Consider the following 25,772-nt stretch of genomic DNA (forward strand, 5'->3'; position numbering starts at 1 on the left):
GCAGTGGAAAGATGTGATGAGCCGAGGCACTGCCGTCGTAGGATGCCAGTCCAAGCTGCCGCAGAATGCCGAGCCACCGCAGTGCGGCCGTGGAATGCTGAGATGCTGCTGTTGTCAGGTTGTGGGATGCTGGGCCTAGCCACCACCACTGCCTGAGCCGGGAGCTGTGAGAGCAGGTAATCGCCGGATTTTGCTAAAGGCCAAGTCGAAATATCGCAATCTGCAATAATTATGATTTGATTGCAATTGTGATGTATCATGCAAGCCTACTACCTCCCCACCCACCTACCTACCTACTAGGTTGTCTATGTACCTACCTAGCTAGCTACCTTCCCACCTGTGTGTGTGCTGCTGAATTCTTGAATTTCTACCTTCCCACCTGGCTATCTATCTACTTAACTATGTGGCTACCTACCTGGCTTTCTACCTAGCTAGCTATCTTCCTAGCTGGGTAACAACCTACCTAGATAGCTACCTACCTGGCTGTCTACCTACCTACATCCCACTTTTACTGAGGGATTATACCAGTTTGGGACCTACAGATGGGGAGATCTTGTAGATGTTGGTAGGGTACTGTAAAAATACGGAATCTAACATGTTTGTCCTGCAGATGCCGAAGAGATGAGTTTTGGCTGGAAGAAGTAATCATGGCGGTTTGAGCTGGATGGAGAAGAAAAAGTAAGAGGACGTTGCTGATCAGAAAATATGTTTCCTGTGATTCCCTAGATGTAACTTTAATCACTTATATGGTATACAGATCCTGTGTACAGCTGGTATCTACCTCTATATGGCCTTATATATAATCACTTATATGGTATACAGATCCTGTGCATAGCTGTTATCTATCTCTATATGGTCCTGTATATAATCACTTATATGGTATACAAATCCTGAGCACAGTTGGTATCCACCTCTATATGGTCCTGTATAGGATCACTTATATTGTATACAGATCCTGTGTATAGCTGGTATCTACTTCTATATGGGCACTGTATTGAGTCTTGCAGGGGGCCCTTGCCTTGTTCGGTCTGGGAGCCTTAACAGGGTACTCCGGTGCTTGCACATCTTATCCCCTATCCAAAGGATAGGGGATTAGATGCCTGATCGCGGGAGTCCCACAGCTGGGGACGCCCGGGATCATGCACACGGCACCCCATTTGTAATCAGTGCCCGGAGCGTGTTCGCTCCGGGTCTAATTACGCTCGACCACAGGGCCGGCGGCGTGTGACGTCACGCCTCCGCCCCTGTGTGATGTCACGCTCCGCCCCTCAATGCAAGCCTACAGGAGGGGCGTGACAGCTATCACGCCCCCTCCCGTAGGCTTGCATTGAGGGGCGGAGCGTGACGTCACACGGGGGCGGAGGCGTGATGTCACACGCCGCCAGCCCTGCAGCCCTGCAGCGAACACGCTCCGGGCATTGATTACAAACGGGGTGCCGCATGCATGATCCCGGGCGTCCCCAGCTGCAGGACTCCCGCAATCAGGCATCTTATCCCCTATCCTTTGGATAGGGGATAAGATGTGTAAGCACCGGAGTACCCCTTTAAATGTTGCTGGTCTGTTTAATGATATAAAATAGTGGATATGAGGGCATTTTGGTTAGTGTTATTTTATAGCAAGGAGAGGGCAGCATTTTATTCTCGGACCCAGGCAGCACAGTGGGGAAGTGGCCGGCAGAATGGAAGGAAGGACTGGAGCCTTCCTAGTGCTTCCCGCTCTACAGCCAGCCCCGTCACCTGGAGGATGGCCTCAGGCAGCAGCGATCGTCTGTAATAGCTGGAGAGGTTAGTGCTGAGACCTAGCACATGGGGCAGCCGGGCCTGGGCATTGTGTGAAGGGGATGTGAGCACTTTCTAGCTACATAGCCATTTAGCTACCTGGCTCTCTACCTACCTAGCTACCCAACAACTGAATTAGCTAGCTAACTACCTACCTGGCTATTTCCCTATTTAGTTAACAACCCTGCTGTCGGGTCACTGCCACTTGTAGACGCATCAAAATTCTCAGCACCAGGCCCATGATGCTCTTAATCCGGCCCTGCTTTAAGGTAGGTAGCTTGTTTCACTGTATCAGGCAGCAACAGTTAGCCTTAGTGTGGTAAGCCTGTTAGCCTCCCTGGCTTAGGGGCCCAATTGCAGCTGCAACCATTGCACCCCTATAACTACATCACTGGTTTCTTTATGTCTGTACCTCTCATATTCTCTGCAGCTGCTCCCTCCACCCCCTCCACTTTTCATAGACTGCTTTTTAGCATGTTATGTCCCATAATATTTGCTGTAATCACTGCAATGTGCATCTTATTGTTTTCAATGACAATACGCACCACAGTTAACACTGAATAGCAGCACATATTTTTATAGTACGAAATTCAAATACACTGTAATAAATGACATGTCATTTATTCAGACCGTATCACTAAGGAAAGTGCAAGCCGCTGAATAGCCAGTAGGCAGACAATACAATGGACTCCAGATGAACGCCATCAAGGTGGTGAGAACTTCAGCTGCCATCTTGACTCATCAGACCCCTGAAATCTCACTAAGGGTGGTCCAATAAGTCCCTTCAAGCCCTGCAGATACTTTAGATACCATGATCAGTATTGATCATGGCATCTGAAGGGACTTGTGATCGCTGTCCATGAGGTCCCTCTGATTACCAGAAAAACTTCCAAATGGCTGGAGATATTTTGATGGTTGTGCACATGTTACTTATAGGTCAACTAAAAATATAGTAGAGTTTCCTCCAATGAAAGTCTATGGGATTTCCAGCACATCTCCTAATAGTGTTACTCTCAGGCTGCAGAGATTGCCCAGGACTTTTTAACATCTTGTTGACTGTCTGGCAGGCAGGTGCAGAGAATAGTTATTGTGGGGATAGAATATGAGTACCAAATATGAGAACAGGATATAAGGTTGGCATATGAGGTCAGGATATGCGGACTGAATAGAAGGACACAAGCATCATCATTGGTTTTTTTCTCTATGACAAGATTTAGGTAGGAAGACCAGGCAATGCTGGTATATTATAGAAGCTAACTATAGCTGTCATTAGTCATTAGTTATCTTACAATTCACCTTTGTTAACAAGAATTAATTTCCCCTGCCTCTCTGTTAACAGCAGGAGAGCCTAGAACCTCACCAATTATCTGTGTATCCAATAGAAATCCAGCCAACTCAATCCGTACCAAAACTACACTGTGAAAACCTGGCTTTACAAAGTCCAGTCTTTTCTGTTTCATTTTAGCATTTAGTTTTTTTTTTTTGGATTAAGCCATGCTATAGTATAAAGAGATTATGAGCAGGCATTTCAGGCATTGAAATTCCTATATTTTTAACCACTAGTGCATGTTTCCCTCACCAGATGGCAGTATTGCCCTGTCTGTTTCTATGACTCTCTCTTGCCAATGATGCGCTTTGTTTTGCTTCCATGCATCACACAGTCCAATACATCATGTTCCAGTCCTGTTAACTTTTCAGTAAGGGACTTATTGTGCATCCTACACTGGGAATGGAAAGCGAGAAGCTGATGAATCACATATAGGCTGCAACTGTCAAAGTAAAAGTCAGAATCCAGGCATGAGCTTTTAGGAACAGTTTTGTAACAATCGGTTCATGGCTGCATCAAGGACTTCCTTTAGTCTTAGAAGATGTTGTAGATGCCTCTATGTAGATGGTTTCATTATGTATTAAAGGAGTTGCTTCTGGTTTATTAGATTTCATGTGTTATAATTGAAAAACCCAAGACTCCAGTTGTATACTCTCCCCATGCCTCCACTTGTTTTCCATGCCACTACAGTTGTCCTTCTGTCATCATTTGAGCTGCTTTCCAGAGCACAGATGCATGGAGGTAAAACCAGAACCATATTCTCTCGCCTCTCCTCACTGAGTTGACCAGCTCTTATTCGTGTGCTATGTGTTCCGAGCCAATCAGATGTTGGCTACATGACCTGCCCTCTCCTTGTTATACTGTTTTATTTAAATACTGGGATACTGCAGCTGCATCCCCCTCCTCTCCCTCCTCCCCATTGTTTTCTGTTTCATCTTAAATCAGACTCATGATCACATGATGAAGTAAGAGTGCGGAAAAACAAAGATGCAGCTGCGCTGGAAAAAACCAAATGGCAATGTATGACTAGTTATGGTGAGCCATGGCAGCCATATATATCCATGCCATACCACTGCCTCCACCATGTGTGACAGATTATGAGGTAATCTTACTGTCATAAACCCTTCCTTTCCTTCTTCATACCATTATCTTGCCATCATTTTAGTACAAGTTAATTTGGTTTAGTCTGTCCAAAGAATCTTGTTCCAGAACTCTGCAACTTTGTAGATGTTTTATAGAAAAGTATTATTTGGCCTTTCTGTTCTTCAGTGTTCCTATCTTGAGATAAAACCTATTCATGAAGGCATCTCCTGACTATGAAAATTATGCGTCAACCTCCTTGCAAGTTTTCTTGACTTGGCTAGACATTCTGAAGCACCTTTCTTAACCAAGGACAGAATTCTGTGATAATCCACTCCACTTTTCTTCCATGCTTATCCAGGCCTTTTGGTGTTGCTGAGCTCCTTTGTGCGTTCCTTCTTTTAAAGAATGTATTGGCCGAAATATCAGCCTGGCTGTGTGATGTTGGGGGGAATAGGGGGTGTCTGTTATCTGTTGTGTGTACAAAGTGCTGACCAGTCCCACCTCATCTAATGTGTGACCAATAGTCTGTAGCCAGCATGGAGCACTATATGCAACCATGTGACAGGCATCCTACGGAAACCTCATTTGTGTGCATTTAGCATTCTAAACCTCCTCAACCCACAAGGATGAATGAAAGTAGATCAGTAATTTACAAGTGTATAATCTCCCTCATAGCACCAGGACCTCTCTGCATTCTGCAGTTCTAAATTTGAAACGGACATAAGGCCTTTTTAGTGATATGTATATTTGATTTTCTTTTTAGTGACTTGCTTCATAATATTTACCAAATTGTTGATTTGATCACTTCTGCAGTTTCTGCTTTCTGATTTTTTTTTTCCAGCCTAAAGGTGACCACCAACTATTTGGATCATATATGGTGAGTACCCATGAACAATGATGAAAGCAAACTCCACACTTGGAATCAATTATAGCTCACTTAGTGATAAGGTGGGGAGCATTGACCGGGATAATCACCTTCTTTAGTAGTTTCTTCATTTCTTCCTGTAAATGGTAAAAGGCCCCATGTTAGAGAATGGTTCAATCATCCTTGTATACTGTAGTTTTAGCCCTCATAACCTTGCTTACTTTATGGACATTTGTTACCTAAAGTTATCATCCAGGGGCGGACATATCGCCTGTGCAGCCGGTTCAGCTGCACAGGGTCCCACCATGTGGGGAGGCCCACCACCCTTTCCAGGGCTGGCCCTACCATGGGACCTGGTGGGACTATTGGTCCTAGGTGGCACTTTTCAGGGGTGGCCCTTTGCTGCCCCTTTTTTTTTGTGCCTAGTAGGTTCATGGTAGGGCTGGCCCTGCCGCTGCTGCTGCTCACTGTTCTAAAGCGGCCGAGCTGCATAATAGCGAAAGCGGGTACTTTAGACAGTGAGTCTGCGGCCAATGTCGTGCAAGTGACATTCCTCCACAGACCCGCGTATGAGGACGTCAGTGACATCACTTGTCAGGCCGCTGCTGGAGAGGAGAAGCGCTGCGCAAGCCAGGTAAGTGTGTCTATGTATGTGTCTTTGTGTATGTGCCTGTGTGTGTCTGTGTGTGTGTGTGTCTGTCTGTGTGTGTGTGTCTGTGTGTGTCTGTCTGTGTGCTGGGGGGCTATGCTACCTTAAGTAGGGAATCTATGCTACCTAATGTGGGGATCTATGCTACCTAGTGTGAGGAAACTGCTATCTAATGTAGGGAATCTATGCTACCTAATGTGGGGAAACCGCTACCTAATGTGTGGAAACTGCTACCTAATGTGGGGAATCTATGCTACCTAATGTGGGGAAACTGTCACGCCGAGCGCTCCGGGTCCCTCTCCTTCCCCGGAGCGCTCGCGGTGTTCACCTCCTGGTTGCAGCGCCCCGGTCAGACTCGCTGACCGGGAGCGCTGCTCTGTTTCCTCCGGCGAGGATGCGATCTGCGCGGCGGGACGTGCCTGCCCATGGGTCGCATCCCATTCTGTTTACCTGCCCCGTCCTCCTGCTGATCAGTCCCGGCACGCGCGGTCCCGCTCTCTAGGGCGCGCGCACGCCGGGTCTCTCAGATTTAAAGGGCCAGTGCACCGTTAATTGGTGCCTGGCCCAATCTGTTCCCAATCACTCCTACACATATAAACCCACTCCCCTTTCCTGTCCTTGCTGGATCTTGTTGCCCTAGTGCCAGTGAAAGCGTTTTTGTGAGCCATCGCCTGTGTATCCAGACCCTTGCTGTTGCCCCTGACTACGAACCGTTGCAACCTGCCCTGACATTCTGCTATGTCTGACCTTGCCTTTGCCTTGTCCTTGTGTCCCGCGCCAGTCTCAGCTGGCAGAGGGGTTGAGTCGCTACCAGGTGGAACGACCTGGGGTTACCTACCGCAGCAAGTCCATCCCGCTTTGCGGTGGGCTCTTGTGAAAACTAGTAACTCCTTAGATTCCGTTCCCCTGGTACGGCCCACGTCATTGCCCCTCTGGCACAGAGGATCCACTACCAGTGTCCTCCCAGCATACCAGTCCGGATCCCGACAGAAACTATGATACCTAATGTGGGGAAACTATGCTACCTAATGTGGGGAAACTATGCTACCTAATGTGGGGAAACTATGCTACCTAGTGTGGGGAAACTATGCTACCTAATGTGGGGAAACTATGCTACCTTAGGTGGGGAAACTATGCTACCTAAGGTGGGGAAACTGCTACCTTAGGTGGGGAAACTGTGCTTCCTAATGTGGGGGAACTGCTACCTACCTAATGCTGCAGATTAATGTGAGTTGCAGTGCAATTTTTTTCAGGGGGGGGGGGGAGGCACATTCTTTGCACAGGGGCCCTCTGCTGTCTATGTCGCCCCTGATACCTCTCATCCGTTTTATAATGTAATTATCACTTTTAATATAATTTTTTATTTTGTGTTGACGATGATGACTAGAGGTAATTAAAACTATAGTACTGTATTTCAAAAACACATCTAAAGGCTTGGACATTAATTATTTTGGTCTGCTAAAAAGTAGTAATGTGTCCTGATTCCTCCACTGAAACACCTGACTCCTCGGAGCAGTTGGGGCACATTAAAAGCTGAACTACTTTTTTGTGGAGAAAACAAACCGATAGACAAGCTGATAGATTTGGTTTCAGACCGCAGTATGGTAGTTTTCCTCACCTCTGATGATGACTATACTTCATTCATTTCATTGTAAATTTGTAATATGTAATATTTAAAATATTTATTTTTAATGTTATATCAATTTCGTTAGCCAACTGGATTATTAACCAAGTTCCTCCTTGGTTGATGATCTTTAGGGATATGTGAAATGGTACCTGCCTGCTCACACTGATCAATGTATGAAGATCAATTATGATATTGGCAAGTCAAAGCCATAAAGAAAATGGACATTGCTATATTGACTTTACTACTCAGCTTTATCTGTTGTTGGAAGCAAAAAGGGGGGGGGGAGGGTGGTGGTGGTTAGCTAATACATATAACTTGACCTGCAATAGTAAGGTCATATGAACTATATATCATCTACATTCAGATGGTACATGCAACTAGACAAGGCGAGTGACATCATTTTTAATTACTGAGCTCAATCTGACCTATAGAGGAAGTCAATATTTCCGTATAAAGCAATCTGTACTCCACATTATTTCACAACTGGTCTTCTCAATCTTTAACCCATTCCCAACACAGCCAATTTTTGTTTTACAGTCCAAAAGCTATACAATTTCAATTTTTTCTGTGAAAATAGTGAAATGGACAATTGTTTTTTTTTTTAACCTGGCAAAATATATTTGAACTTAAAAGTACCATATAACATATTGAAAAAGTGAAGAAAAAAAATTGTGCCATTGTCTTTTTCCTTTTTATTACATTTTCTTATAGTCCCACAAGAAGACCATAAAGATTGTTTGTACAATATACTGCAATTCTTCAGTATGCAATGTATTCAGGCTGTCAGCGTTAGCTTATAGAACTCAGTGTCTGGCAGTGCCTAGGACCATGAAGATACATAGAACGGCATATGAGATGCATAGACAAAACAATGTATTTCCTAATGGTAAGACAACCCCCAAACTGCATCATATTGAAAGAAAATAACAAAAGTCCTGAATGAAAGACTACAGTACTTTGTGTCCATTCCCCCATTTCATATCCAATCCAATTTCATGGCCATTCCGCTGATTCCTTTTCCTCCATTTCATGTCCATTCCATGTCTATTCCCCTGATTCCATGTTGATTCCCCTGTTACATGTCCTGATTCCATATCCATTCCCACCATTTCATGTCCATTCCCCTGATTCCATGTTGATTCCCCTGTTACATGTCCTGATTCCGTATCCATTCCCACCATTTCATGTCCATTCTCCCCATTTCACACGGACTTTATTTCTTCCTATTGTATGACCAATATATGGTATATATGGACTGGATTCAGCAATTCCCAGTCCAGGGGTTTCTCTGCGACATTCTCTTCTCTCCCATACAGCTCAGTTGCATACATGGGTACCATGGAGCACTGGGAGGAAGTACTATCAAAACTTGTGACATTTCTGAACTACACGTTAAACATTTTTACATGTTTTGGATTTTCCAGTATTCTTTTAAATGTTAACATAAATTCTGTTATTTATTTCATTCAGTGTATCAGATTATTGCTGTGAGATACATCTACATAAAGTGGAGACATCAGTTTCTATGGTGATTTATTATTAGATCTGATTCTGTACATCTGGATAACAAGTACATTTTTTGAATAAATATCTAGTGCCAGGTAGTTCTATTCCCAATATGTTTGGGTGCTGCTGTCCCTATGGGCATACACATTCAACTGAACTAAACATCCGGGGCTTGAACAGGCATGGTACCTGCCAGTCGTCACATTATATTATGACATAGTCAAACGGGAGTGAAATATTGCCTTATGTGAACACACACTTATGGTGCTTATATAAAAATACAATTCACAGTTTCTGAGCCACAACTCAACTACATAGATTAAAAGGGTTGGTTCACTTATAGCCTTTATGGGGGGTAATTTATCAAGGGTGGTGTAGTGAACACATTTTCTACACCTTTAATTAGGATGGTGGTAATATGTAAGTGCGCCAAATTTATTAAATGGTTGCATGGCATGTGATAAATATGGTGCAAGTACACATTTTTTTTAAATTACATTTTAGTACACCACTTTGGTTCCTCCTCTGCGACTGTTTCCTTGACTTTTTAACCAGTTACGTCAAAATTTGTGACCTGTCAAAAAAGCTGTCCACGGCCAGTTTTGTAAGCCAGGTCTGGGCTGGTGTAGATTTGTACCAAATTGTGCGACAAGTCGCACATGATAAATTTATGACCACTGCAAAACGTTAACCAGACCATGGCATAGGTACACAATTTTAGAAAAAGTATCTAAAGGAAAAGTCAAAATGAAAAGTCTCTAAACAGCAACTGAGACAAAACAGGGTAAAGCCAATTATATTCCCCCCCCCCCCCTATTAACCTATTGATGGCACAGTGATCTGTATGGGTCCAACTACTGGTACCCCCAGTGGCTGCAAGAACAAAGGCCTAATGAGTGCCCCTTGTGAATGAAACTGTAGTGCATATGTGTAGTCACCGCGCCATTAACTACTATGGGACTTACAGCAATAGCCGTGCACAATCTCCAATCAGTCCCACAGCAGTGAATAAAATGGTGTTCATGCAAGTGCACTATTGCTTCATTGACAAGGTACAGCGGTATTCACATGAATGGTGGGGGCCCTGACTGTCGGACATCCAGGGATCACAGATTTATGACCTATCCTATGGACAGAAAATAATGGCTATAAGTAGACCAACCCCTTTAAATCTATATTGGCAATGGTTCCTAGTTCCTTCCCGACTCTTCTGTTCAGGCAGATGAAGCACATACGACATGATCTCATAGTAGTGAAGAATCATCTGGGAATAGGACTTGTCATTATAACGACAGCAAATCTGCTGTCTCAGATGATATGAAGGGTAATTGCCTCTTGTCTCCTAGAATGTGCAGACAGTTTCCACTAAAAGACACATTATTATTAGGCTGCTCCAATAGGGCCTCATCTTTTGTTCCTGTAATATTTTTCAGGCCTCGAAAATACTGTCACCCACACTGGAGCATCCATTACAGTGCTGCCTGCAACAACTTGTGAAACAGAATATTGTAGCTGCTGCAGCAATACATAAAGAGTACAGCCTTCAGTGACTGTCATGCAACCTCACCCAGATGCCGGGACCACACACTAAGACCTCCGGAGTGCTAAGTGATATCTCACAGGGAGAAATAGACATACTCTTTCTAATGTAATTTCCTATCCAACTGATAATGTAGTTGACACAGCTTGCTTGTACTAGCCAGCAATAACCGCAATATCACATCTGTACTTCTGTATATGACCAAAGTAATGACTACATACAGCTTATTATTCAATAGACATTGACTCTCCATTCCACTATTTATTATACCGTAGTAAACAATAACCATATTTTCCCTAAGAGACATAGCTTGAAGAGCATGTCCTAGAAAGCGCCATTTATAATACAGTCATCTCCTAGGAAGAACTGCAAACTGCACCCGATAGCTATGCCCCTGATCATCCCTATAAGAAACTGATAATGTCTGTTAGAATATGAAATAAAGCGTTGAGCCACCTATTTCCAACCTTGTGATAACCAGTAGTTATATGCATTATAATATGCACAGTGCATTTGGAAAGTCTTCAGATCCTCCTCTTTTTTTACATTGCTGCTGTATCCTTGTGGTAAAACAAAATAAAAAATCAAGTCTCCACATGAATCTGCACTTGGTACCCCCTAATAAGAATGGGGAAATTCAATAAAAAAAAAATTTCAGAACTGAAAGCCAAAACTAAAATTTAACATGGATCTGAGTATTTTGACCCTTTGCTCTGCCACTGGAAAGTTAGCTCAGAGGCCTCCCATTTCTCTTCATCATCTTTGAGATGTTTCTACACCTTGGTAAGGAGTCATCTGTGGTAAATTTGGATGATTGGACAAGATTTGGAAAGACACAGCCACAACCCTGTCTATGTAAGGTCTCAAAGCAGTGAATGCATATCAGAGCAAAATCCAAGCCATGAGGTGGAAAGAACTGCCTATTGAGCTAAGAGACAGGATTGTGTCGAAAGACAGATCTGGAGAAGGGGACAAAAAAAATTCCAATGCACTGAAAGATCCAAAGCGTACAGTGGCCTCCACATTTCTTATATGGAACACATCTGAAACAAGGACTCTTCCTAGATTCCCCCCACCAAACATTTCTCTCATTATATTTTTAAATTCTCTTTATTGTAGAAATACGGAAAAAATCTCTGGGTAGTCGGCACCAGTCGTATGCAGAAATGAATGCTCAGAACAAGCTGGTATGATTAATACTTCTTTATTCACCTTGACAGACACGTTTTGAGGTCTGTCACCTCTTTCTCAATGACCTTGGCAGATATACATGTATACAATACAGGCAGCTTTATATAGACTAAAAAATGGGTGCCAGAATACACAGCTGGCGTGCACATAAAATGTCATAGACCTGCGCTGTAGTGGAGCTGTCTACTGACTTGTGTGAGTAAACACATCAGTGATTCATTCATAAAATCGCCAAATTAAAAAATAACACATTTTTTATAAATCTCACAACCACATTTCCTAAATACATATATTGATAGACTGGTCAAAACTTATTCCTGAGAATTGATCTAGGTATAGGTATCTAGTATTAAAATAAAGGGGGTCTGTCTCAGTGTTTGATCGCCAGCGTTCACTAGTGCTGGCTATTTATGGGATGTTCATTGCATTTCATTTATCTCCTAGAGGGTCAACTCTTTTTTGGGTGGTAACGACTGTTTCACCTTTCAGAGTAATTCACTGATATATTATAGTTGGTCTGTAAAGCATTTCTTATTTAATAAAATCAGAGTATCGTCTCACTGGATCCTATTGTAGCCTCTGAGAGGTTCTCCATGCACATCTATTAATGTGTATAACATGATAGCGCAGCAATCGCCTTATTGCTGGTGCATTCCTGGGGAACTTTTAAAAGGCATTTTTCTGGACATGAGGCTGCAGCAGTGTTGACTGTCGGGGCTATACTAATGGTAACCGCTGATAAATGGTTGTGCCTTAGTAGTTATACTTAGTGGGTAATAGTGGTTATAACTTAGCAGTTATATTTGGTAGTGTGGTAATTTGGATACATGGTATAGATGTTATTATGTGGAGAAATATTCAACAAGAGGGTGTATTATTATGTGGACACATATTTGATATATTTATGGATATATGTCAATGAAGTGTAAGAATATATTTGATAGATATGATGTTTTTTTTAGTGTCTATACTTAACTATTTAATCCATCTTATGGTTATATTGCATTTCTGTATTTTTCATCGGTACTTGGCTTGACAGTGTTCTCTTATAATAGCATTTCTTTAATATTTACAGTTACATTTTTTCACGTTATCAATGTTTTCATTCAGACCCATGGGAGTCAAGGTGTCCATTTTATAAATCCAGAAGAATTCTCTTCTGCAGAGTCTGTCGAACCTATTGTCACTATCCTTAGGTATATGTTCTATTGGAGTGATTTTGAAGTCTTCGAAGTTATTGTTGTGTTTCTCCGTTGCATGTCTCGATACACTGTGTTTTAGGAATTTACGTGTTATATTAAACCGGTGTCCATTCATACAATTTTTTTTATGTTTGTGATGTTCGTCCTATACTGTAGGTTACATCCACACTCAATTAGGTAAACATTCAGATACAGTCCACTTTGTTTTAAATTCTAAAGATTTCTCCCGTTTGATTCCTCCTAAATGTTTTCGCCCCATGGTTTATGTTAATACATAGTTTGCAGGTTTTTGCTCTACATTTGTAACATCCACTCTGATCTGTGGTTGGATTTCTATCCATCTTTTGAAGTTGTTTTTCTTCCCTAAGGCGACTGGGGGCCACCATATTTTTTTTATCAAATACTTATAGACGAGCCAAAACCTTAAAAATTATGGTGAAAGATGGATAAAAATCCAACCACAGATCAGAGTGGATGTTACAAATATAGAGCAAAAACCTGCAAAATATGTATTAACATAAACCATGGCACCAAAACATTTAGGAGCAATCAAATGGGAGAAATCTTTAGAATTTAAAACAAAGTGGACTGTAACTCAACATTTGTGGTTTACCTAATTGAGTGTGGATGTAACCTACAGTATATAGTACGAACATCACAAACATAAAAAAATCGTATGAGTGGACACCGGTATAGTGTAACACATAAATCCCTAAAACACAGTGTATCAAGACATGCAACGGAGAAACACAACAATAACTTCGAAGACTTCAAAATGACTGCAATAGAACATATACCTAAGGATAGTGACAATAGGTTCGGCAGACTCTGCAGAGGAGAATCCTTCAGGATTTATAAAATGAACCCCATGACTCCCCTGGTTCTGAATGAAAACATTGATAACGTGTGAATTTTTTTTTACTGTAAATATTAAAGAAATTATATTATAAGAAAACGGCATCAAGCCAAGTCAAGTACCAACGAAAAATATAACCACAAGGTGGATTAAATAATTAAGTATAGACACTAAAAAACACCATCATATCTATCAAATATATTTTTACACTTCATTGACATATATCCACCTATCAAATACTTCTCCACTTAATAATACATCCACCTGTTGAATATATCTCCACATAATAACATCTATACCATGTATCCAGATTACCACACTACCAAATATAACTGCTAAGTTATAACCACTATTACCCACTAAGTATAACTACTAAGACACAACCATTTATCAGTGGTTACCATTAGTATAGCCCCGACAGTCAACACTGCTGCAGCCTCATGTCCAGAAAAGTGCCTTTTAAAAGTTGCCCACGAACACGCCAGCAATAAGCCGATGGCTGCGCTATCAAGCTATTCACATTAATAGATGTGCATGTAGAACCATTCAGAGGCTACTCAATTGGATCCAGTGAGACGCCACTCTGATTTTATGAAATAAGAAATGATTTACAGACCAACTATAATATCAGTGAATTACTCTGAAAAGTCAAATAGTCGTTACCACCCAAAAAAGAGTTGTCCCTCTAGGAGATAATTGAAATACAATGAACATCCCATAAATAAATTCCTACAAATAAATGGATGGTAGACTCAAATACATATCAAATATTATATTCTTTATTGAAGTCACACAAAACAGAAAATGTAAATAAAATCAGATAAAAAGCACAAAAAATATGGCAAGAAGATAATACCCACAGGATAACAATGTTTTTTTATGTGCTTTTTATGTGATTTTATTTGTCTTTTCTGTTCTGTGTGACTTCAATAAAGAATATAATATTTGATATGTATTTGAGTCTACCATCCATTTATTTATAGGAAATATTGATATGGATAGCATTACTGCAGTGGCGGAGTGTTTGTAGCATTTGTATTTACTGTATTGTATACATGTATATCCCCAAGGTCATTGAGAAAGAGGTGACAGACCTCAAAATGCGTCTGACAAGGTGAATAAAGAAGTATTGATTATATCAGCTTGTTCTGAGCATTCATTTCTGAAGACGATTGGCGCTGACTTCCCGGAGAGTTTATATTACAAACAAGTGCATTAATCGAGTATGAAGCTTCACAACTAGTATTCTGGATGGCTGCACCACAATTAGGATGTAAAGATCGGGACCACAAAAGATTTTTAAGGTTGCTGTGTGCCATACACAACCTGACAAGGTGAGAATGCAGCATATAACACTTACCTTGTCTCATACCTGTTCCAAACATACTGCCTAATGGGAAGCTCTGTTTTTGTATTTTTTTACCTGTAGTATAATAAATTCTCCTTATGGAGTATTTAGTGCAGATTGTTGTGAAAAACTTGATTTTTTATTTTAGCACAGGCTACAATACAACAAAATGTGAAAAAAGACTTTCCAAATTCATTGTACTGTAGCTTTGTGCTAATAGGTTTTACTAACTTAAGTTATTTCCAACCAATAATAAATAGCTTATCAGCTAGAAGCCAACAGGGACTTGACGTTATGTTGTTTCATGGCATACTAATTTATTTGGAAACTTTTTTCATGTTTTCTAGAATTTTTTATTACCTTTAGTCAATAGATGGCAGTACAACAGACTTAGCTCCTGGTTAAAAACACACCTCAGGTTAAAACCTACATGTTATACCCACGTTATCACTTTTACGGAGAGGTTTATTGACAACATATAAGAGCAGATAGTACATTGTTCATGAACATTGTACTGCCAAGATAAGCAGATTTCACAATGGTAATTAAATTGACAATTGAAGACAGCTTACCGGTAGAAGTAGAATTGGCACTTCTTGTGATACCACTGCCCATCACCAGTTTACTATCTAAGGCTTTGCAGAGAGATAGGAGAGCTTTCCACTATGGAATGCATCCAGGAAGGAAATACGGAATAACATAAGTATGAATAAATAAAAAAATAAAAATTTGTTTTTAATATGTACTTTTAAAACAACTTACCGTATTTTTCGCCATATAAGACACACTTTCTCTTCCCCAAAACTGGGGGGGAAAAGTTGGTGCATCTTATACGGCAAATACACATTAAAACCCTGTCAAATCGCGGCGGTCCCTGCGGCCATCAACGGCCGGGACCCGCAGCTAATACAGGACATCCCCGATCGCGGTGATGCCCTGTATAAACCCTTCAGACGCGGCGATCAAAGCTGACCGCCGCGTCTAAAAGCGAAAGTGAAACTAACACGACTGCTCAGTCGGGCTGTTCACCGCGGCGTCCCGAACAGCTTACAGGAAACCGGGAGGGACCTTACCTGCCTCCTCGGTGTCCGATCGGCGAATGACTGGGACGAAGTGCAGGGATCCCCTGCATGGCCGGCGCTCTCCTTCATCGTCATCACGTCGTCGCGCACGCCGTCCCGTCATCCAATAGGAGCGGCGTGCATAACGACGTGATGGCAGCGACGGAGAGCGAGGATCTCGGGCAGCAGAGATGTTCCGGCGTGACTGGGACACCCCGGGGACGCGGCGACAGCTATGGAGGGCGACATCCAGGGCAGCGGTGACGAGCGGTGACGGGTCCGGAGCGGCGGGGACATGTGAGTATTACCTCCTATACTAGTGGTCTTCAACCAAAACTACAACTCCCGGCATGCCCGGACAGCCAACGGCTGTCTGGGCATGCTGGGAATTATAGTTTTGCAACATCTGGAGGTCTGCAGGTTGAAGATCACGGTTCTATACTTTACATCGTATTTGGTTCAGAATCTTTTTTTCTATATTATCCACCTTTAAAATAGGGTGCGTCTTATATGCCGGAACGTCTTATATGGTGAAAAATACGGTACCCCACTGTGTAGCAGTATTCTGAAGTATAGCGTGGTGTATTCACAGCTCACAAAACATAGTTTACTAGGGACTATATTTAGTCTGTTTCTTGAATGTATATGTTTTGTTTGCAAACTCTAAATCCTAGCGCAGCTTTTGAAAGTATTCAGACACATACTGGTGACATAGCCCCAAAACTGGATGTGAATGGAACCCAGGGCTGAGAGGTGGGGGTAAATGTGAGTGAACCATATCATGTATCAGCAGGATGTCATACACACGAATGGCTAAGGAATTCTAAAGTCTCAGCATTAATATTTTATGCAAATGATGGATGTCACTTGATGTGACAGTAGAAGCTGGCGCTGGGATGCAGTCCAATTACTGCTGCAGATATGAAGCCACTTATCATCAAAGCACTAAATGGCAATTATTTTCTGCAGTATTATGAGATGGCGGAGAGGACACTTCAGAAACCGAATGCTTTATCATTGTATATACTATGAAGCTGCTGGAACGTTATATTATAACATGTCAGCTTTGTCTTGTAGTATAAGTGTTTAACCCACTAGAATTCTAGAAAGCTGCCCCTCACAGCTGGATAATCCATAAACAGGGACCTTTAGCTGTAAGCTTTAAAGGGGTTCTCTGGTGCTTATACATCTTTTCCCCTATCCAAAGGATAGGGGATAAGATGCCTGATCGCGGGAGTCCCGCCGCTGGGGACCCCTGGGATCTTGCATGCGGCACCCCGTTTGTAATCAGTCCCCGGAGCGCGTTCGCTCCGGGTCTGATAACCGGCAACCACACAGGCGGCGGGGTGTGACGTCACGCTTCCGACCCCCGTGTGATGTCACGCTCCACCCCTCAATGCAAGCCTACGGGATGGGGCATGATAGCTGTCACGCCCCCTCCCATAGGCTTGCATTGAGGGGCGGAGCGTGACGTCACACGGGGGCGGAAGCGTGACGTCACACCCCGCCGCCCGTGTGGTTGCTGGTAATCAGACCTGGAGTGAACACGCTCCGGGGACTGATTACAAACGGGGTGCCGCGTGCAAGATCCCGGGGGTCCCCAGCGGCGGGACTCCCGCGATGTCTAAGCACCGGAGTACCCCTTTAATGCAGGGGGGTGCATAACCTGTGGCCAGAGATGTTGTTCTGTGTAGCCCTCAGTCATTGGGATACACAAGTTTTTCTTTGTCCTCATAGTTTAGGAATATGTCACTGTCAGAATTTCTGCTGCTGGAATTCCATTGAAGTGAATTGGCTATAAATTCATGCAGAATTTGCATGCAGAATTCCATGCAGAATTCCATGCAGAAATTCTGCTGTGTAAACATAACCTAAGTAGTGTTGCTCATGAATATTCGCAATTCGAATATTATTCGCGAATATCGCATATTCGCGAATTCGCGAATTCCGCGAATATAGCGCTATATATTCGTAATTACGAATATTCATTTTTTTTTTTTTTTTTTTTTTTTCTTCACAGTACACATCACAGTGATCCCCCCTCTCTGCTTCCAGCTTGTGTGGTGTAAAGAAGGCTCTAATACTACTGTGAGAGACTGGTGTGCGAAAATTCGCATATACGAAAAATTTGCATATTTTCGCATATGCGAATGTTCGTGAAATGCTAATTTTGTATGGGCTAATATTCACATATGTTAATTTTCGCATACGCGAAGTTTGCATATGCGAAAATAAAACGAGAATATAACGAATATGCGAATATTCGCGAATATATGACGAATATTCGTCCATATATTCGCGAATATTCGCGAATTCGAATATGGCCTATGCCGCTCAACACTAAACCTAAGTATTCATGGTGCACTGTGTGCCTGACACTGTCATAGGGAGGTAGATGTGGTATTATTTATCATATGATTCTATTATTTATGCACCTTATGTTTGTATTAGCACGGTCACTCTTTACTTTATGGCAATAACATGTAGGGACTGTGTGAAGATATTAGGCTATGATCACATCTTGCCTTTTGGTTATGTTCACTGCTGAGAACTTCTGCTTCCAAATCATCACCTTCTAGAACTGACCGTTCACGGGCTGATAGAGGTCAACAAATCTACAGTTCTAGAACCCAAGCCTAACAATTCTGTATCCTAGTCTGAATAGTGTGGCACTTTGAAAGTGAACAAATCTTTCAAAACTGAATGAATAAAAGTCAGATCCATTAGGTTCACTTTTGGGCTAAAATACTGTAGATTTGGCCCCCTGTGCTAGCTAACTGATACATTTCACCCCTATACTGGTGCCATTGTCAAGGGATAAGCAATTGTATTCACTTCACATATCATACCTTTTTAATATTATAGCTTATCAGCCTACAGTATATACACAGACACTCATAAAGACATGTAGGCACATGTACTATATACACAAGCACATTATTATTACATACACAAACATGGGTATATATATATATATATATATATATATATATACACACAGTATATACACACATTCACATAAATATACAGATATACAGGCTCACTTGAACAGGCTGTGGGGTGGAACTTACATATAGTCATGCTTAATGGTGATTTGGCACATAACCATACTTGCCAACATTCAAGAAAAGATATCAGGGGGATTTAAAAGAGGGTTAAAATAAAATGCAGTGCTGTTATATAGGACAGCCCCAAACCTACAGTTTGTAAACTACAATAGTATATATTACCGTATTCTTCACCCCCCCCCCCCCCAATGAATACATACTGCATGCCAGATTCCTCTAGAGCACAGACCACACACAGTAACATCTATTGCCCATTGGTCCCCATGTAAAAAATAAATAAATAAATATATATATATATATATATATATATCTATATATACACACACAATATACATAGGAACACTTACATAATGGTACATTAAACATTAGTAGAATATTACTTAGAGTCCAGTTCGGTGCTGTATCACGCTTCTGTTAGTAAACACTGACTTGGCTAAGTGTCTTTGTCCTAAATTATTCAAAATCTCCTCTGGTGGGACAAAGGTGTCCCCTATGTCATCTACCCAGGCACTAAAAATAAACGTACTTTTAAGTCAGTCAAGGTCTTTCTCTTTCTGTTTACAGTAACTCATTTCTAACTGATGTAAACTTTGCTCCTTCACACGCTGTATTCCTCACAATGAAAGATCGCCTGTGACATTTCACAGTGAATTATTCAGTGGTTTTAAAAATGGATAAAGTGACGTAACTTGCATATGGGAACACAGGAGATGAAGATAAAAATGAAAAGAAAACATGCAAAAAGGGGCCTATGCAGAAGCATCCTTGAAGGAGTGACAACCCCGGAGCCCAAACCTAAATGAAGGTGAAGCAACCACCAACATTTCCAGTTGTCCCTGAAATCCCATTCCAGATTGGTATAGTGCCAGGCACTACTATGCCTTACTACAAGTAGGGTGTCTTGCCTTGGACGACCTGATGCATCCATGCATTATCTGGATACCCCGTTGTTACTGTGCAATACTTTATTTCTCCTGTGGTGGTGCTGCAGGGAAATGAAATGTTTGCAGAAAAATTTCTTCCACCCATTACAGCTGACCACTGGGGGTCTATTTAGCTAGATCAGCTTATTGTTGGGGAAAACCTTCAGTGTCACATTCAGAAACTTTTCAAGGGGGATTCTGGGGTGGGTGGCATACCTTATTTACTGATTCCAATCTTTTCTCCTAAATTCTACTGTTACCTTGTGTCATGACATTGCATGCACCAATGGACACTATGACCCCTTTCATTTTGCCATTGTGCCCTGTCGGAAAACTTCCGTTAGGCTCTATTTTTTATCTTTTATATGCCTTTAACGTCCATTATCCAGACGGGGCACAAGGGGCAACAACGGGGCCCGACAGATCCCATTTTCTATTATGGAGTCCGTTGGGCGCCATTGTTCTTTAACAGGAGTAGCGGGAGAAAAAAACGTTGCATGATGTATTTTTTCTCCCGCAATTCTCCCCTGTTTTCCTGACGGGCATTGCACTGCCATGTTCAAAAGGCAGTGTGAAAGAATGGTGGTGGCAGGATCAGGATTTGGGAACTGTTAAGATAAGTGTCGGGTGAAGTCCGCTTCCATGTGTGTGCCACTGGACTATTCTAACAAAAGGCCTATATTTCAGTTATTCAATTTGACTGACTTACTAAGACTGGACCATCTTTTGCTATCCTGAAATAAACAGTATGCACAACATTCATTGTAACCCTTTCCTCATGATGAGGTTTGTATAAATGTGTGGCATGAGAAAGCAGTCCGACATGTTTTTACACCTTTCTTGTTGGCTAATAAATAATATACATTGTGCTAGGTAGGGACCAAAATTTCATTGTGTTTAGTTCTTTCTCTCCAGAAGGGTCACCTTTGTACGAAGTGTTTATTTGAATAAAGGATAAATAAATGCAGCATAGCCTTAGGAGAGCTTTTACACTCAGAATACATAATGAATTTGAGTTATGACTTGACGGCGTCTGGCAGCACAACAGGGAATTTTTGCTGTACCTATCGGCGAGTTGTCTGCATCCTGCCAACCAATGTACCCATAATGCAATTCAGACTAAATCCCATCAATTGTGAGTCAGCAAAAAGATACAGTATTTGCTCTAAAGGAGATGAAAGATGTTTTGCATGTTACTTATTGTGGCCAGCACCAGTGTTGTGTGTTATGCATGCCAAGGTCAGCCTTATGGGATGTTCGACTTGTATGGTCACACAGGAAGCATCACCTATAATTTCTGAAGGGACTCTGATGGCCTGGACATCCGAAACTTGCATCACAAACCCACACTTGGTGCCCAAAACTGTAGTAAGGCAACTGTACAAGCAGCTTTTTGCCATAGATAACTAACTGAGCAGTAATAAGTAGGCAACTGCTTGGTACACAGAATGCCTATATTATTTGAAACACCATAAGGATAGTATGTCAATAGAAGGTACTGCACAGGCCACTGTCCATCCTATAACCGACTTTAATGTATGTTCGCATGTGTTTCTATGAAAATATATTTTGGAGTCGAGTAGATATCCACTGCAACATAATAAACTACCCAGTGATGTTTGCTTTTTTAAACTTTCCTTGCTGTAAGGAAAAGCATCTCAATGTGCACTGGTGAGTTTTTGCAGAGCTTGTGCTATCAAATAGTGGCTGCAGTATAAAGCATGGAGAAGCTACAAACAGCAGCCTGAGGCACTGATTGACACACTACCTCACATATAGCTTTAATGTACAGGTTATTTTTAGTCCAATAAAATAAATACAGTTTTAAAATCACCAAAGAACCCACAAAAACAATGATGTGGTCCCTGCTGGGCTTTGTCTTTATAGCATGGAAGAAGAACAAAAGAAGAGCCATTCTATGTATCAAGACTTATCAAGGTTGGGTGATCCTACAACTTTGGAAGCATCACATGATGACAGCTATGTCCCATAGCCCTAACAATGGTTAGTCCCTGTCAACAAGCAGGATACTATTCTGGTAACTCAAAAATAGTGAAAATAGACAAGAACGCACCTCACCCAACAGACAAAGCACCACAGCAACAATGGTCGCCCCACAGCACTATGTGGTTGCCCAGTACGGGAGGCAGGGCCCCCGGACCAAATAAAGCAAAGGCTCCCTGCAAGACTCATGGGTGATGCACCATTCCACCCAAATATCAGTATCGCACATGACAGATTAAAATACATAGGCTCAGCAGACAGTATCTCACATGGCAGATTTAGATACATAGGCTCAGCAGACAGTATCACACATGACAGATTAAAATACATAGGCTCAGCAGACAGTATCTCACATGGCAGATTTAGATACATAGGCTCAGCAGACAGTATCTCACATGACAGATTTAGATGCAAAGGTTCAGCAGACAGTATCACACATGGCAGATTTAGATACATAGGCTCAGCAGACAGTATTGCACATAACAGATTTAGATATACAGGCTCAGAAGACAGTATCACACATAACATATTTAGATACATAGGCTACATCGGCTCAGCAGACAGTATCACACATAAAGGATTTAGATACCGCGGCTCAGCAGACAGAATCACATATAAAGGATTTAGATAGTTGTGGCTGAACTTTTCCTCTAAGAATCCTCAGAAGACAGCACGGAGCACAGGAGCTGAGGATGGGACACGTCGGGGGAGGGAGCAGACGTGTGCACGGCACTTCTGTCCCAGAAAGCATTGATGTTCTTAAAGAGGCAGTGTCCCTGCCCCAGCTGATATAACTTGGGGCCGGGGGATAGAACTGGAGTGCAGCAGCCTGCAGCTCATAGGGAAAATGTATCTGCCGGACCTGAAAGGCAGCGCTCTTCTGTCTGGGGATTCGGGACAAGTGTCCTGGATCCCCAGCAGCAGCGGGCCCTTTACCCGGCCGGGCCCTCGGACCACGTCTGAACGGACCAGCTGGTCAGTCCGCCCCTGATGAAAGGTGTTACCCCGTACCCTTGCTGCCCTGTCAGACAGCCTCCTGCAGTGTCCCCTGGGCCTTCCTTGCACTTGTTCCCCATGTACATATGATTCACCAATTATTGTATTATAAAATGTGTCCAGAATGATAGGAGGCCTCAAGTCCAGTCTGCAGCCACAAACAGCTACAAGTAAGCTCCAGTCTCAGTGTTGTCAGTCATCAGTCAAGTCAAGTCAGTCACAGTCATCATTTGTCAAGTCAACGTGGCCTGCATTAAATTGACCACATCTACTTCAAGTCCCAGCAAGCTCTCTCTGAGTCACTGGACACCTCCGTGGGCCCTGGCTGAACTGTATAGACTTTTCCACCTGTCTAACCTCAGTAACGCTACTATTGTCCGTAACTAGGCGTCGGAGTCTTTATTGCCCCTGTGCCTAGTCCAGGATCCAGCAGTATACCTTCGGGTGGTATTGAGGATAAACCACGCCCTGGCATCAAAAATTCAAGGGGTTAATGCCATCTGCCCCTAGGGTAATTCCACTTGCCCTTTGCATCACACCCTCTATCACAACTACACCAGTATGAACACCTACTATATGCTTGCTGCCATAAGGCTGGGAGAATGCTAGGAGGAAACCCTCACACAGTCTCCTTTTCATTCAGAACACCTTGGCCAAATGGGTGGAGTATACAACAGGAAAACAAAAATAATGAGGAGACAGAAAACAAATGTAATTCAGAAATAGAGAAACAGACAGGGCCGTCCATTCTCAACTTGTAGTATGATCTATATGCTCCTCAGAATAATTTAAAAACGAACAGGTTCTAAGTGTACCTTTTGATCAAATCATGCAAGCCCACTTGCTATGTAAAGGATACCTGATGAGAGTAGGTCCCTGAACTATAATTGGCATAGTGCTGGGCAGTGACAACCATTGTCGCGGCACCAAGTCCACAGGTGGAATGACCCAGGGGCCAGGCAGCCCCACTGCCCGACCAAGCCGTCGCCTCTGGGCCACGCCAACCCCCAGACAAAGCACCAAAGCAACCATGGCCGCTGCATGCAACTCTGAGCCGCCAGCTTCTTTTCTTTCCAGCCATTGTGTGGATGTGAATAGCTTTAAAAAGCAACTCAGGCTTGAATTGACAGATACATTACTCAAAAGAAGGTGCAGCACAATAGATGTGGAAGATCAGAGAACACTGTTTAAAGCAATATGCTTTCAAATAAAAAAAAACAAGAATGCAAAGAATCATCAATTAACCTCACATTACTTTGAATATCTATTGTAATACAAATATATATTGTAAAATCTTGATACAACTCCATGTGGATGATACCTAAGTTGGTAGTAGGTTGGTAATGTAGGTTGCACAAAAGTCTACAAATCTTCATATAAATATAGTAGCTACAACTGGATAGACACAGATATAGATATAACTGAAAAAAGAAGAAATGGCAAATTAGATTTTAAGACTATTTGTCAGATGCTGGGTCATTACTTTGCAGACTAGTGGATTTAAAGGCACATCCCTCTATGTGGTTTTAAAATGTTTCAGTTTTTTTTTAAATTAAAATTGGGAAAATGGTGTATGAATATCACACTAATCAGAAGTACAGGGTGTGCCATTTATATGGATACACCTTAATAAAATGGGAATGGTTGGTGATATTAACTTCCTGTTTGTGGCACATTAGTATATGTGAGGGGGGGGGGAACTTTTCAAGATGGGTGGTGACCATGGCGGCCATTTTGAAGTCGGCCATTTTGAATCCAACTTTAGTTTTTTCAATAGGAAGAGGGTCATGTGACACATCAAGCTTATTGGGAATTTCACAAGAAAAACAGTGATGTGCTTGGTTTTAACGTAACTTTATTCTTTCATGAGTTATTTACAAGTTTCTGACCACTTATAAAATGTGTTCAATGTGCTGCCCATTGTGTTGGATTGTCAATGCAATCCTCTTCTCCCACTCTTCACACACTGATAGCAACACCACAGGAGACATGCTATCACAGGCTTCCAGTATCCGTAGTTTCAGGTGCTGCACATCTCGTATCTTCACAGCATAGAGAATTGCCTTCAGATGACCCCAAAGATAAAAGTCTAAGGGAGTCAGATTGGGAGACCTTGGGGGCCATTCAACTGGCCCACGACGACCAATCCACTTTCCAGGAAACTGTTCATCTAGGAATGCTCGGACCTGACACCCATAATGTGGTGGTGCACCATCTTGCTATGGGTGTCAGGTCCGAGCATTCCTAGATGAACAGTTTCCTGGAAAGTGGATTGGTCGTCGTGGGCCAGTTGAATGGCCCCCCAAGGTCTCCAGATCTGACCCCCTTAGACTTTTATCTTTGAGGTCATCTGAAGGCAATTGTCTATGCTGTGAAGATACGAGATGTGCAGCACCTGAAACTACGGATACTGGAAGCCTGTGCTAGCATTTCTCCTGCGGTGTTGCTATCAGTGTGTGAAGAGTGGGAGAAGAGGGTTGCATTGACAATCCAACACAATGGGCAGCACATTGAACACATTTTATAAGTGGTCCGAAACTTGTAAATAACTGATGAGAGAAAAAAAAAGTTACGTTAAAACCAAGCACATCATTGTTTTTCTTGTGAAATTCCCAATAAGTTTGATTTGTCACATGACCCTCTTCCTATTGAAAAAACTAAAGTTGGATTCAAAATGGCCAACTTCAAAATGGCAACCATGGTCACCACCCATCTTCAAAAGTTTCCCCCCTCACATATACTAATGT

This window comes from Hyla sarda, chromosome 11 (assembly GCF_029499605.1).
Source record: "Hyla sarda isolate aHylSar1 chromosome 11, aHylSar1.hap1, whole genome shotgun sequence".
NCBI lineage: Eukaryota > Metazoa > Chordata > Amphibia > Anura > Hylidae > Hyla > Hyla sarda.